Consider the following 15,678-nt stretch of genomic DNA (forward strand, 5'->3'; position numbering starts at 1 on the left):
CAGCAACCAAAAATCCTTTAAAAAACCAAGCCCAGGCAGGAGGGAGGGGGGACAGTGGGGGGATCTGGATGGGAGGGGGGATGGCAGGAGGAAGGGGGCAGCTTGAGCAGGGCCAGAAGGAGCACACAAAAATCAATAATTAAATCACAGCAATAAATATATAAAAGCAACAACAACAAGCAATAATCAGGAATCAATAAAAACAATATCTAATCAATGGGGGGGGGAACCCAGGCAGCAGAAGAAAAATAGAGAGGGGGGTTGCAGAGGGACAGATGTGTGGCACAGGAGGAGGAGGACAGGGGAGACTAGGCAGGACCTAGGCCCCGAGCCAGGGACTGGCCTGGTCTGGGAGGGAGGGATCCAGGAGATGGGATGGCAGCAGGGAGGGAGGCAAGAACAACAAGAATTTTTTTTAAAAGCACACTTAACGAAGAACAAAAGCAAAGCAGAAATAAAACAGCACTGAGAAAAGGGATGAAGGGAGGATAAAATAAAATTAATGAAATCAATGCAGATGGATGGGGGGGGGTGGGGGGGGCCAAGGCCTAGGGCCCTGGCCAAATAATAAAGGAATGGAAGAAGGAATGGATGAGGAGGACAACAGAACAACAATAATATGGGGAAAGAAGCTGTAAAGTAAGTAAGTAACACAGAGACAAAGGGCAGAGAGAACAGACAAAAGAAAGAGCAGGATGACAGACACAGTCAAGGGACTCACAGACAGACACCAGCGCACAGCAAGGTCCAGATGATGATCCCACAACTGCAGCCAAAGAGAATTTTCCAGGCCAGAGGCTTGGCTTAATTAGGTTTGAAACTCCCTCCTTTGGGAGCCCCCAACTTTGCACTCCCCCCCTCCCCCGGCCAGGCAACAGGGTGCCAGCTCTCAAACTGTGGCACAGTTAACAGCCTACCAGAGCGCAAGACACATTCTGGCCAATTAAATGATCAATAGCCCAGCCAATGCAATGTCTGAAAAATAGCCTCACAAAATGGAGGTCAGGAGCAAAAGTTCAGAAAATGCACCACAAAATGAAGGACAGACACACACAATGCCAGAATGCTATTACAACCCTATGGCACATCCGAACTGGTTCAAACCAGTTCGGACCAGTTCGGACCGAACTGGTTCGGATTCGTTTCGAATTCGGACCAGGAGGGCAAAAAAAGAGCCCGGTCTGGTCTGAATTTGAACCGTCAAACCGGGCCGGTTCGAATTCGAACCGGTTCGCACATCCCTATTTGTGATGATGTCATCTACTCTAGTTCAAGATGGCAGCCACATGAACATCTGAGGTACAAGTGGACTAATTTGTTGATTGCCTGACCTATTTGACCCAAATTGTGTACAGTTGCAATGAGTGACACACACAATTTGTGATGATGTCATCCACCTTGATTCATGATGGTGGAAGCATAAACTTTTGAGGCGAAAGTGAGCTAACTTGTGAACCACTTAACTGATTTGAACCAAATTTGCTACAGTGCTAGGGACACATAGGGACACTTCAACAGCAAAGATTGTGACAATGTCATCCACCCCAATTCAAGATGGTGGGCATAAACTTTTGAGGTGCAAGTGCACTAACTTGTGGACAGTCTAACCAATTTGAACCAAATTTGCTACAGCTGAAAGGACATGTAGGGATGCCCCAATGGTGTAGTTTCTGATGATGTCACCCACCCCAATCCAAGATGGCAGATGCATAAACTTTTGAGGTGCAAGTGCACTAACTTGAGGACTCTCTGATCAATTTGAACCAAATTTGGAACAGTGGTAGTGAGTGTCACACAGGGACACCTCAATGGTGCAGTTTGTAATGATCATATCCACCCCGATCCAAGATGGCAGACACATGAACATTTCAGGCACAAGAGAGCTAACTTGTGGACTTTGATTTGCACCAAATTTAGTCCAGATGTAGACACAGTGAAAGGAAAGTAGGCTGATTATTTCTTAGTAGAACAACTTGTTTTTTAATCCAAAAAGAATGGGGTTCCAAAAACAAATTCAGCCACTTCAAATGGGTCCCAAGGCAACAAAAGCAGGCCAAAAATGAATGGGAACAGGAATCCTCAAAATGGGGCTTCAGAATGAATGCTTGTGCATGTGCACTCCTGCTGACCACCTCATGGTTCTATTAAAAGTAATTAGCATACTCTAGCAGTTCCCAACCTGTGGTTCTCCAGGTGTTGCTGAACTATAGCTCCCATCAGTCCCAGCCACAATTTATTTAGCTGGGGATGATGGGAGGTGTTGTTCAGCAATATCAGGAGAACCCCAAGTTGGGAACCCCTAGCCTATGTGTTTATGTAAAAATGGAACATAGGAAGCTGCCATATACTGAGTCAGACCATAGGTCCATCTAGCTTAGTATTGTCTACACAGACCAGCAGTGGCTTCTCCAAGGTTGCAGGCAGGAATCTCTCTCAGCCCTATCTTGGAGATGCCAGGGAGGGAACTTGGAAACCACCTGCTCTTCCCAGAGCGGCTTCATCCCCTGAGGGGAATATCTTACAGTACTTACACATGTAATCTCCTATTCAAATGCAACCAGGGCAGACCCTGCTTAGTTAAGGGGACAAATCATGCTTGCTACCACAAGACCAGCTCTCCAAATAAAGCCTGTGTTTCCTTTTGGACAATTCAGAAGCTCAGAAGTCCTGGTGATAAAGAACACTGCTGGAAATTAATACAAGAGAGCTCTTTTTAAATCAACAAACCTTTATTAAAGTAGGAAATTAAAGCTTATCAAGAGGTGAAGAGTTACCCAGAGTAAAATTGCTCCTACTGTGTTAAACAGTTGATTTGGTTTTAATGGCATTAGATGAGCTTAATGCAAAAGAGGCACCAGGAAGCAGCTTGTTAATGTGTGAAGAAGAGCTAGTACATTATTCGGTAGTTAATTCAGAATCTCTTGGCTATTCTATGCTAGAACATTACTTTATGAGGGGTAGAGAATGTGACTGCGCATTCCCCAAAAATGTACTGTATCACTAAGGTCACTTGCTAAATGTCAGCTTTCATGTACTACATCAGTCTAAATAGAGTGACAAGGAAATAAGCACCATCATTTATTACTTATAACATGCCCATCATTATACTAGGCCCCATACAAAAGTGAAAATTGACATGGCCCTACCCGGAGGCTTACACTTAATAACAGCTGGATAAAACTAGCACATTCTTCAATGTTAAGCTTATGGCTAGACACTTCCAAGCTCCTCAGATATTCCCTAGAACATTCCTATACTACAAGACTGCATAACTTTGGCCTTCCAGCTATTGTTGGACTACAACTCCTATCATCCCTGACTATTGGCCACTGCGGCTCAGGAGCATGGATGTTGTAGTCCAACAATAGCTGGGGAGTCAAAGTTGTGCAGCCCAGCCATAGTACATTGTAGGGTTTATTTTATTTTATTTTATTTTATTTTATTATATTTATTTATTCATTTATTGTTAAATTTATATACCGCCTTTCATTCAAACAATCCCAAGGTGGTTTACAGCAAAATTTAAAAACAAGATTGGAAAAAAGACACAATTAAAATATTAAGCTAAAAATATAAAACAAATCTGATTTAAAATTGGTTGGTTCACACATACAAACATCACCACTTTATCCCTTCTGTATTAACAGGTCAATGTATGAATGCAGTGGCCATTAATCATTTCTATGGCCATGGCAACTGAAATTCCTGCCACAATTTGGAGGAAAGGTCGCTGGCCACTTCAGACTATTTTCATGTACTTTCTAGTGATGTGTGAGCCGGCTTGATTCGAACCACAGTCTGAATTCAAACTGGACCCTCCCCCCCACAAGGGGCTGGACTGGTCCCAGTTTGAACTGGTTCACGGGCCGGTTCAGGGGTATACCTATAAAGGTGAATCCAGAAAGGATTCCCCTTTACAAGTAAAGGGGGATTCCCTATTATAAGGCTGGGGGTGGGGGAGTGAAAAGTCCTTAGTACCTTTTATTTCCAGGCTGCCGCTGTAGCAGTGGAGAGTCTCTGGAGACATTGGAGGTGGTGTTTGCCACTAGTGAAGGCTCTTCAAAGCCCCCCGCTGGCCTCCGTGCCGAATGACAGCCCAGGCCTCCATGCATGCATGGAGGCCCGAACCAGGCCACTGCTGGTTCCCCTTTACAAGTATACCCCTGAACAGGCTTGTGAACCATCCAGTTTGGCCTGGTTCAATGGCCAAACCGGTCCGGTTCAGGCCCGGTTGGTTTGAATCCAATCCAGATCCGAACCAAGCCGGCCAAACCAGTTAAGTGTATACCCCAAGTACTTCCTAGCTTACATTGTATTTCTCCAAGCAATCCCATGCATAGGAAGGATTGTATGAAAATGTTAGGGAGATCAAATGTATCCACAGAGGCGTAACTAGGGAAAACGGCACCTGGGGCAAGCACTGAAATTGTGCCCCCCCGCCCCCCCCTGCCGCCCCCCCACATACATGGCCGCTTTCTCTCCATCCTCCTCAGGTTTCTGTTGATCATCTTACTCCTTTCCACCACCGCCTTGTCCTCTGCGCTCAGGGTGCAGCCCATCCCATCCTGGGGGCTTTTGATGATGGATGGAGTTTTTTTTAAATATCAGAACTGTAGAGAGGAGGACTGCGCTTATCGTTTCCTCAAAATATTTCACTACAGTTGTTAAAAGAGTGTGTGTAGGGGACTGGGGGGAGGATAACCCACCCCACCAAAAAGGAGGGATGCATGTGTATGCGTTAAAAGTGCCTAGTTGTCAGCAGTCAAGGGCTTAAGGGGGGGGTAAATATGCCCCTCTGCAGATACACTAAGGCAAGCTAGTCCTCAAAAAGAGATAAGTGCTCGCTCGCCCGCCCACTCTGCGCGCGCTTCCCTTCTCTTGCTCCTCCTCGGCTTCTATGCCTCAGTTTCCTCCAGGCAGGGACAATGCTGATGCTGTTTGTACAGCCAAAAATGCTCCACAGGCACCGCCTCGGTCCCTGCACACAGCAGCAGCGCCTCACTCGCGCGCGCCCACACGCTGCCTCGAAGCCAACAACACCTCCTTAACTGAAGAACTGTTGAGTCTCGCTTGGCGGCTTGCGCGCACCCGTGCTCTCTCTGTCATGTGCAACGGTTCTCACTTGGTCTCTGAAAGAAAGGGGAGGGGGTGCACTTGAAGCGCATGTGCAAAAAGAAGAAGGCAGAAGCCGGCGGGGGGGTGGTTAGCATTTGGGACGATAGTAGAAAGTGAGGGGTGGGGGGAAGAGAAGGGAGAAGAACCCCGGATGAAAATGTTTAAAGGCGGGTACTATTACGCCCACTGACTGGCTTGATTCCATCCTGCCTTCATCAGAAACTACGCCCGCGTGACATCAGCACGCGCATTATTTAAACCTATAAACAAATAAACGGGCGGGGAGGAGAGGAGAGAGCGAAACCTTTGGGGGGGGGTTTGAAATGTAAATGGTTGTCTCCTACTGGGTAGCAGGAGGAGGCAGTGAGATAAATGGGTATGAGGCGAGTCAAAGAATGTTGGCAGTGTACGGGCACGGAAGGGACCGCTCGTGGGGGAGGGGGCACTGACGTGCTCCCTTGACTGCTGCTGCTGAGCCGGAGAAATTTTTATTCAAATTTTTTTTAAAAATGGGGGGGGGATCGGTGGGGGTCATGGCGGCACCCCCCCCGTGACCCACAAAGATGGTGCCCGGGGCACATGCCCCCCCTGCCCCCCTATCGTTACGCCTCTGTGTATCCATTACTATAGGGGAAAACTTTAACAAAAAACATTAGGCCATGTTTGCACAACTTTGGCCCTCCAGGTGTTTATGGATTACAGCTCCCATCATCCTCAGTTACAGGAGCCAATAGTCATGGATGATAGGAGTTGTAGACCAACATCTGTGGGGAAGGGGTGAAGTTGTGAAGTCCTGCTTTAGCCTAAATTAGATTCACTTCAGAATTCTCTTCTGTGAACATCCCCACCAAAGTATTGTCTGCTGGTGCAGAACAAATGGAACAGTTGAGTCAATGATCACGCCAGGTTTTTTTGGTCAACTTGGACTGAGGTAGAACTGTGTTTGCGAATGATTCAATAGGCATTCAGATTTTGAAGCCAACTGCAAGTTTAGGAACCCAAGTTGGCATATGAACTAGAGATGGAAAATCATCCATGGAGTGGAGAAACATTTGCACATCAAATCTTATTTGATTTTAAAACATGGCCTGAAAATGCCCTTTTAAAATCTGCCAAGTAAATCCACTACTATCACCCCACCATCATCAGCTGTGTCTTCTGTGTTACTCTTAAAATAAATAAGGGCCGTTAATACAATGGCCATTAGGGTGGGAGAAGACTCATACCCTAATTCAGGAGCTGGATGCACTCTCAATTTTCATTCATTTATTAGATGAAAACAGGATTGGAGGTGGGGAGCATCAGTCATGCCCCAGCTGGGTAGGATGAGCATGCTCTACTGGGATTCTGTCCCCAGCTTCTGAACAAGGTAGGCAGGAAAATCTGTCATGTTGTTGTTTGCACTGTGCCAGGAGAGGTGTCACTTTAGGACACACCTCTGTTAATCATTCCCCTTTGAATGGGGAATGGACCCTCTCCATCCCCAGCACAGCATCCCTCCAGTGGCTGTTGCTGGTGTCTATCTTATGTTTCTCTTTAATATTGTGAGCCTTTTGGGGACAGGGAGCCAATTTACTTACTTACTTACTTACTTACTTACTTAATATGCAAACTGCTTTGGGAACTTTTGTTGAAAAGTGGTATATAAATAGTCATCGTATTCGTATTTGTAATGGACACATTCTGTTTGGGGGCTATTCTTCATGCAATTGACACATGTTCAGATAAAGATGCAGCATTCGTTGTAGGGTGAAAAGGGAGAAAATCACCCATGGAAAGAGTTGTCTACCATGACAGTTCATTGTGTTTCTTTCTAATATGCATTTTTGTCTGTTGTTAAATGGGGCGGGGGGAGAGTAAGCAAAGCAAAACTTCAAGGTCACACCATTTATTTCCCCCAGATGTGCTTGAAATAACTCCACTAAGAGACAATGCAGCTTTTGAATCTGCTGAGGATAAGCTTATTGTCCTTTCCCCCCTTTTGAGATAAGCTTTGAGTTCAAGTTCAGGAGACAAAGTTATCATTTGGCTTGTTGTGATTATGGGAGGGGGGGAAATGTGCTATTTTGTTTCAATTCAGAGAAAATGATAAAACAGAGTTAGACATGAAAGAGATCTTTTTAAAAATAGGATGCCCTTCAAAGCAGCGACAGCAAGTATCAAAATAACAAATAAACTTGTCAGAGAAAGAAAAACAAAGCATGCTTGAATAGTGGCAGTTATTTATCACATTTATCCCAGAAAAGTTTCTGAGGTGTGAATTCTCATTCTATCATAGCAAATGAGATTTTTTTCAATTAAACAACTCTCATGACCCCACTTTCACTTTTTCACACTTTCCTTTACTATGAATAATATGAGGAAGTAATCAATTTAGCACACTTCACCTTATGAAGACAAACCTCATACAAATAAATTCACCATAATTCACCCCTCTGCCCAATCACTCTTAAATTGGGGATGGGTGGTAGCCTCCAGCCATCAGGCACTATCTACCAGCCCACCCCACTCCTTTGGGGCAGATCCACTTTCTGCCCCCAATCTGCCCCAAAGACACCCAAACTTCAAAAATTCTCAAAAAATCAGCCCTCTGCACAATCCCCCTGAAATTGGTGTGGTAGCCTCCACCCATGAGGCACTACCACCCCACCCCACTATTTTGGGGCAGATCCACTTTCTGCCCCCAAACTGCCCCAAAGTCACCAAAACTTCAAAAATTCTCAAAAAATCACCCCTTTGTCCAAACCCCCTGAAATTGGGGTGGTAGCCTGCACCCATGAGGCACTACCACCCCACCCCACTATTCTGCCTCAGCCCCCACTTTCTGCCCCAATATGCCCCAATCTGCCCCAAAGACATGAAATTTTCAGAAATTTACCAAAAATCAGCCCTTTGCCCAATCCCCCTGAAATTGGGGTGGTAGCCTGCACCCATTAGGCACTACCACCCCACCCCACTCCTTTTGCCCAAATCCCATGCTATGCCCCCGAACTGCCCCAAAGTCACTAAAACTTTAAAAATTCACAAAAAATCAGGACTTTGCCCAATCCCCCTGAAATTGGGGTGGTAGACTCTACCCATTGGGCACTACCACCCCACCCCAAAATTATGCCCCTGGGCCCCTTTTTACCCCCCCGAATCGATTCGGATTCGGATTCGGATTAAATCCGAATCCGAACCGAATCAAGGGTGATTCGGGTGACCCAGATTCGGGCACAAAACAGAACGGGGGTGATTCGGCTCGGGTCCGAGCCGAATCACCCAAAAATCCGAATTGCACACCCCTACTGTTTGGTGTTTTCATTCTTCAGCTTCTTGTCTTTCATATCTTTCAATTTACTAGCATCTGATCTAAGCCTGGTGATTTTATTTTCTAATCTAATCTTCCATTTAGGAGATGTACTGCTTTCTTTTTTGACAGGTCCATTGATCTTATACCCGAGCTCTTGTGTTGTTATTGTTGCTGCACTGTACATTAGTTGGTTTGTTTCTTGCAAATTATTGGTTGTTATTTCTGCAAGTGCAGCATTGACATCTTTTAATACCTGAGTGAGTTGTTTTTTGGCAACTGTTTTTAGAGCTGCAAGTCGAACCCTGGTAGTTGTTTGGTTCATGTGCTCAGTTACTTTTTGCTATAGTTCTTGTTGCTTTCCTGTTAAATGGCATTTGGGTTTTTGAGGTGAAGGCAAAGGGGCGGTTGCCTGGTTTTGATTTTGAAACAGTTCACCAACAGTGGTATCCTCTATTTCTAACACCTCCTCCACCTGCGCCTGAGCAACTTCTTCAGTTGGTGGTAATTCTTCTTCCATATCTTGAGCCTGTGTTGCTCTTTGCAGTTCTTCCAGCTCAACTCCTGTGAATACTTTATTTCTTATTATGAATTTTCTCTGGTCTGCTAGCCTTTGTTCTGTTATTTCTGTATCTGGATGCTTCTCTTTCCAAATTTGGTACATTCTTTTTAAATAACCTCTTCTAGTTGGACTAGACTTGTAATAGCAGATCATTATTTCCTTGTTGGCATTTTTTGTATATATTTTTTGGTTAAGCGACGTTTCTTCCAGTAACTTTGCTGTCTTCAGCCCTGGTTGCTCTACTGAATATCCTGAGTCCTGTAGCCCACTTTCCACCAGATGTCCAGGGACTCCAGCACCTGGCGCAGTCCTTGTTGACCCAGGCGACGACCGATCCAGTATAGATTTATTAAAGTTATGTCTCACCATATTGTTGATGGGAGAGGCACTCTTTGTCTGGCTCCTCTGGTGAGACCTGTCCAGTATGGTTGGACCTCTGGCATAGCTCTCACCTTCCTCAGAGCACGCAAGCCCCACAACCATGCCAAGGTAGTGCCTCACTGGGGGATGATGATGATGATTATTATTATTATTTTAACTTTGAAAAATTTGCAGACTTGTCCCGAGGTTTGGTTCCAGTCTGGACGGAACCGGGGTGGGGTTCAGTGCGATCCCGAACCCCCAAACCTCCAGACCGAACTCCCAAACCCCCGAATCTCTGGACCGGTCCGCAAATCCCTATCAAGAATGTCCTATCAAGAATGTCTCACTCTGAATGCATGTGCACACACACTGCCTTGTACTCCCACCCAGAACAAAACTCATTCTGCAAAGGAATGAAAAAAATTAGAGAGAACCCTGGTGCCAGGCTGCACACACTGTGTGCAGCCTGAGCATACACACAACCCTGGCCCCATGGTTACGGGCATGCTTGCACCCTTTAAACCCTGGTTAAAGGCCATGGTAAAAAGTTGTGCCACCCACGAGGGCATCACCGGGATCAGGCTTGACCCCAGTGCTCCACTCTAGCAGTCCAACCCAAGCTGGGCTACCGTAGCCTGGGTAGGGCTGCTCATGAGAACAGCCTTTACTTACCAAAGTGCCTGGTCATTGGCGTGTGTATGAGTCAGGCTCTTCAGAGAGCTCAATCACTTTAAGAACAGCTCTTAAACAAAACAAGCATGTTAAAAATTAAATACTTAATTTTTTAAAGGAGGCAAGAGATCTTCAAATCACTCCATGTACTCCTGCAGATTTGGTGTTGTTTGCAGTCTTTAATTCAGTGTATAATCATACTTTAAATGTTACAGTATTATAGTGAAGTACCTAACCAGTTATGGGAATCCTTCCAAACTTTCATTAAATTAAGAGTGCTTAGGACACTGATGGTGTATAAATTGTTATTGCTTTATTGAATTCAAGGCCTTTCCACAATAGGGCTCCTTAGTGTTGCTGGGATCTTTTCCACAAACAGGTGAAAATGCAATTCTAATTGTGGCTCCACAATCATAGTGAGAGCCTAAGAATGTTAACGCCAAACATTCTGCACCAACAGAAATGGAGGAAGAAAATTAGCTATTGACTGCCCTTGTGCTAAGTTTAAAAGGAATTGATGGTGGGGAGAGAGGTCATATGTACTTCAGTCCTTCAAGCAGGCAAATCAGATCAGAGACAGATACAGGGGCTGCATTTCCTGGGCAGGCTCTGCTCCAAGCTGCCCAACCCTAGTGCATTTTTCTCCATCTGCACCCTGAGTTTACACTCATTCCAGCAGTGGATAGGCATGGCGCCTGTAAGAGAGATTTGGCCCCCTCCCCTCCAGCTAGAGTTGCCAATTCTGACTATCCTTGGGGATCCCCCCCCCATAGAACTTCCTAATTTTTTCACCATATCAAGGCATTCACATCTCCAGGATCCCTTTCAATTAGACTTGGAAAAGAATACTCACTAATGCATTTAGTTGAATGGATAGTAGGGGTGTGCACGGAACTGGTTCTGTGCACATCTGGGAGGCGGGCGGGCTCCTTTAAGGTGCAGGCAGGGTGTCCTTACCTCCCCTGCCGTGCTTCCACCCCTGGCGCTGCTTCAAAAACCACTGACTCCAGGCAGCTGTATACCCTCTTGCTGCCCTGGTCAGCATAATACCAGAAGTGGCCCGCACGCATGTGCTTGTGTGATGCACGAACATGTGTGGGCCACTTCCGGTATTATGCTGTGGTGGCAAGAGGGTATACAGCTTCCCTGCACCTGCAGTTTTTGAAGCAGTGCCAGAAAGGGAAGCATGACCAGGTAGGTAAGGACACCCTCCCCATGTCTTAAAGGAGCCCCCGCCCCAATGGGGTTTGCCCACCCCCTGGAAAAAGTTCTGTGGATATCCATGGATGGAGTCCAATCTAAAAAGCAAGTATTTGCATACATGAGGGGTGCTAAACGTCCCACATGTGGCTTACCTCCCTGTTGTCTGTTCTAAGTGCTTTTCTCTGCAGCCAAAAAGGGATGTGTACAGAACCAGTTCTGCTAGTTTGATGGCAGGTGTGTGTGTGTGCTGCTTTAAGAGTAGGGGAGAGTGCACTTACCCCTCCCTTTGCTCTTCCCCCACCAACACTCCTTTTTTCTAAAGTCTATTGGGGCGGCAACATACCTCCCTGCTGCCCTGTTGCCCCCGTTTACCGGATACAACGGGAAGTATCTGGCGCGCCGCCCAGCATGCACATGCGTGTTGGATACTTCCGGTTGTAGCCGGAAAACAGGGGCAGTGGGGCGGCAGGGAGGTACGCCACCTCCCCGATGACTTTAGAAAAAAGGAGCACCAGTGGGGGAAGAGAGAAGGGAGGGCTAAGTGCACCCTTCCCTACTCTTAAAGCAGCACCCCCCACCATCAACCCCGCCCCCCCCACCTGCTTCTGTGCACATCCCTACAGCCAAACTCTGATGCCAGAAGTGGCCAGTCGGTTCCTTAGACCAGGGTGAGGAATTGTGATAGAACACCATGAAACGTTCTCTACGGTGTGTAGGACCTAAATGATTTAGTGCTTCATAGTACTGACCAATGAAGCGTCATCACCTGTGTTTCCGTACTATTGAAATGAATTAGAAATGGGTAAGAGCAGTGTTTGTAGATTATACTCGGGGCAAATATAACAGCCACTGAAGGCATCACAGAAGGAGGAAGAATTCATTCTAAGAACAATGGAGCAAGCAGAAAACTGAAATCCTACTAAACCAATCTAGCCAACATTGTAAATGGTGTTGTGCTGAATATGTACTGTGCTTATTTGCTAATCAATGTTAATGTTTATAAGTTAGGAGTAACATAATGGCATTTCCTGGCAGCACAAAGTATCAGCAGTAGTAACTCACAGCAATCAATGAAAGGGGGAGAAAGAGCCAAGCACAACAAAAGCATTGATCACAGCTATTTTGGCATTCTGGTCCACAAAGCTATATACCTTAAACAGAAACTTTTTTTTTAAAAAAAAAGATGTTATATTTGTCTCAAGTGGTGTTAGGATTTAAGCTCCCCCTACACCCAAACTTGGTCGGATGGGGGAGAATTAGCCAATAGTAAAAGCATCTATTGCATGTAGCACTGGGGGTCTTGGATGGGTGGGTGGGGGTTAACCACAAAAAGAAAGAAAAATACAATTGCTTTTTAAAAGATGTTTTATGTCAGCCTTTTTGCCGTTTCAATGATAAATTATAGCTTTTGTAGCCAAAAACTATTGTTTGTGCCACCACTATAATGTAATGCAATTAACAATACAGAGGTTTATTATATGACTTTGGTGGCAGCATACTTGTAGCTGCCACATATGGTGGAGGGAAATAAATAAATGGGACTATGATGATTTTTTACTGCAATTTGTGTTTTCAGAGAAGGTCTATCAATGTATGTGGAACTGAGTGGGAGAGATGGGGCAGCAGTCAGGAACAATAACACGGCAACGCAAGGGGAAGATAAGGGAAAAGCTACTGGCAAGTGCTTATTACAGCGTGGAGTAGGAGCATGAAGGACTTAGATGGATGTTGAAGCTGACTTCCCTAATGTAATATTTTTCTTATATACTCCTGCTTGATCCCTTAATGAGTGCAAACCTCACTTGAAACATGGCGGCAGCAGCTTAGAAAATTAACCCAGCAGAGTCAGTGCAGCAGGAATAAACAAAACAGCAAGGGCTTTTGCAGCATGAAGCAAGGCCTGAAAGGCATGGAAGCACTGGAGAGAGAACTGTTTCTGGACCTAGCCTTGGAAGGAGAGGATGAAGCGTGTAAGGTAAAGCTGCTATGCTAGCTCATAGGAGAAAAGGGAAGACAGATTGGCAAGTCTCTTGGTCTCAGCATGGGCTCTACTTTAGTAGAGTCACTCCAGGCATTCGATGGATATTGCATTCCAAACCAGAAGGAGACTGTAGAATGTTATTGTTTCTTTATGAGGCAGCAGGGTACTGAAGAGGATCTGGATGCTTATGTTGCTGCATTAAGACACGAGCTGTATCCTCTAACTTTGGAGTAAGGGGTGTGCGAGCCAGCTCAGTTCGAGCAGGGCTCAATGTTGAACAGGCTCGACTCAACAGGTTTAGGGTCAAACTGAACCTGCTTGGTGCTCTACTGGTAAAGGGAAATCCAGTGAGGATTAAAGTAAAGGGGCAGGGGGTGGGAGGGGAGTCAGTAACTACTTACAAGTATTTGTTGTGGCAGTAGCCGTGGGGGGGGCATGCGGGGGCAGAGATGCCCCCTCACCCCATTGGCCTCCCCCAGATTAGCCCAGGCCACAGCGCACACGTAGGGGCCATTTTAGTGACCTCCATGCATGTGCAGAGGCCATTTGTATGACCACAGGGTTGTGTCTGTGGCACCAAGTTTGTGTCACACACACAGAGCCAGGCAGCAAGAGTGCTCAGCTGTGAGGAAATCCCTCAAGGTACGGCACTCCTGGTGCATTGAGTGATGCCAGAGGACTTCCTCCTCTGACTCCCTGCTCCGCTGCATTCTGCAGTGTGGTTGTGTGCTGCATGAGTGGCAGAGCCGTTCTGATTGCTCTGCTCATGTGAGAGAGGCAGGTAGGAGCCTACCTTTCCACCTAGCCGTCTCCACCATCAGGTATGTTGGTCGTGTGCACAACCTTTATGTCTAAACAAAAGGGGATTGTCTTCTGAAATTTTGTTAATTTTCCTTCCTTCCTCTTCTTTTTTAAAAAGTGTTTCCTTTTCGTTAATGTTATACAAAGGAAAGATGTATCAGTGTATGTGGAACTAAGCAGTAGAGGTGTGGCAGTAGTCAGGAACCATAACACAGCAACACAGGGGGAAGATATAGAGAGAGGGAAGAGGAAGTGCTTGTTATTACAGCACGGAGTAGGAGGAGGGACTCAGATGAATGATGAAGCTGGCTTTAAAATACTTCTGCTTGATCCCTTAATGAGTGCAAATCCCATTTGAAACAAAAAGGACTCCCCCCACCCCCAGCATATGCATTTAGATGTCTCCACTGAGGGGATTGTTCAGGTTTCTGAGCTGCTGTGTTTCTCTGAGTCACCACAACCAGCAGAGTTTCTTGCAAGTAAAGAGGTTTTTTGTGCCCCAGAGAAGGCAAATGCCAAATCACATTGGGCACTGGGAACGCTGCCCTTACCACAAGCTTTCCCCTTCATTTGCCTGACCTGGCCAGAGATTGTAGCAAAGATAAGGCAATAGCAGAGAGGGTGAATTGGAAGCTAGGAAGCCTCCCTGTCCCCTTCTTCCCACCTGTTAGCCTGAGGCCTAAAGTATTAGTATTCCAGGCACCAAAGAGAGGTGTAATATCCTAGATGTAGAAAAGTATTTGGAAACTATATCTCCTAAAGTCCCTGAAGCCTGAACTGCTAATGTTCTAATCACCAAGCACCTCACATGCACACTTTGAGGCTATTCACATGAGCAGTCCAACCCAGGCTAGAGTTGGCCCAACTTTCAATCCTGGCCCTTAACCGAGGTTAGAGGGCATGAGTGCACCCTCAGCCTCAGGTCCAGGGTCATGCAGGCAGCCTGAGCATACACAGAACCAGGCATCTGGAGCACCCAGCTAGAGGGGGAATCCCTCAATGCTACGCACTGCTCACACGGTGCATCTTGAGATCTCTGGAGGCCTCCAGAGATCCGTGGTGCTTGGAGCTGTGCTCTACACACAATTACCAATCATCTGGGGAGAAAGATAGGTTCAACGCTGCCTCCTCCCCAACCTGCCCTCCCCACCCCAGAAACAGTCGTGTGCACAACCTTAATGTCAGTCACAATGTCAGCCTCTGTGTGCATTTAGCTTTTCACTGGATCTTCAAGAGGCAATTGGGAGTAAGATCTTCCTTATCCTCTCCCCAAAAAGTGCTTCACCTGATCCCATGATGTCTTCCTTTTAAAAGGGAACACACCTGCCATGTCACATCACTAGAAATAAAGTCACTTCTTAGTCTTTCTATCCTTTTGGAAGTTTTAAATTCAACTACCCGGTCCTACAATAAATGGAAATTAAGGCACACCATGGTTTGTCTGTTCTCAGTTCTCAAAAATGTGGTCCATGTTCTTTCTAATGCGGTTTTAAAGGTCAGAGTCTATTAAACAAGCAAACTTAAACTAACATGCCTTCCACCCTGATTGCATATTTCTTCCTCTACCATCATCCATTATTATATTCTGGATTGGATATATTCATCATTTAGATGACATCAAATGAAAGAAATAGTGTTCTGTACACTCATGCAATATCTGACAACAATTGATAACTTGGCCTAGCAAAAATT

The sequence above is a fragment of the Hemicordylus capensis genome, chromosome 1 (genome assembly GCF_027244095.1).
Source record: "Hemicordylus capensis ecotype Gifberg chromosome 1, rHemCap1.1.pri, whole genome shotgun sequence".
Taxonomy (NCBI): Eukaryota; Metazoa; Chordata; class Lepidosauria; order Squamata; family Cordylidae; genus Hemicordylus; species Hemicordylus capensis.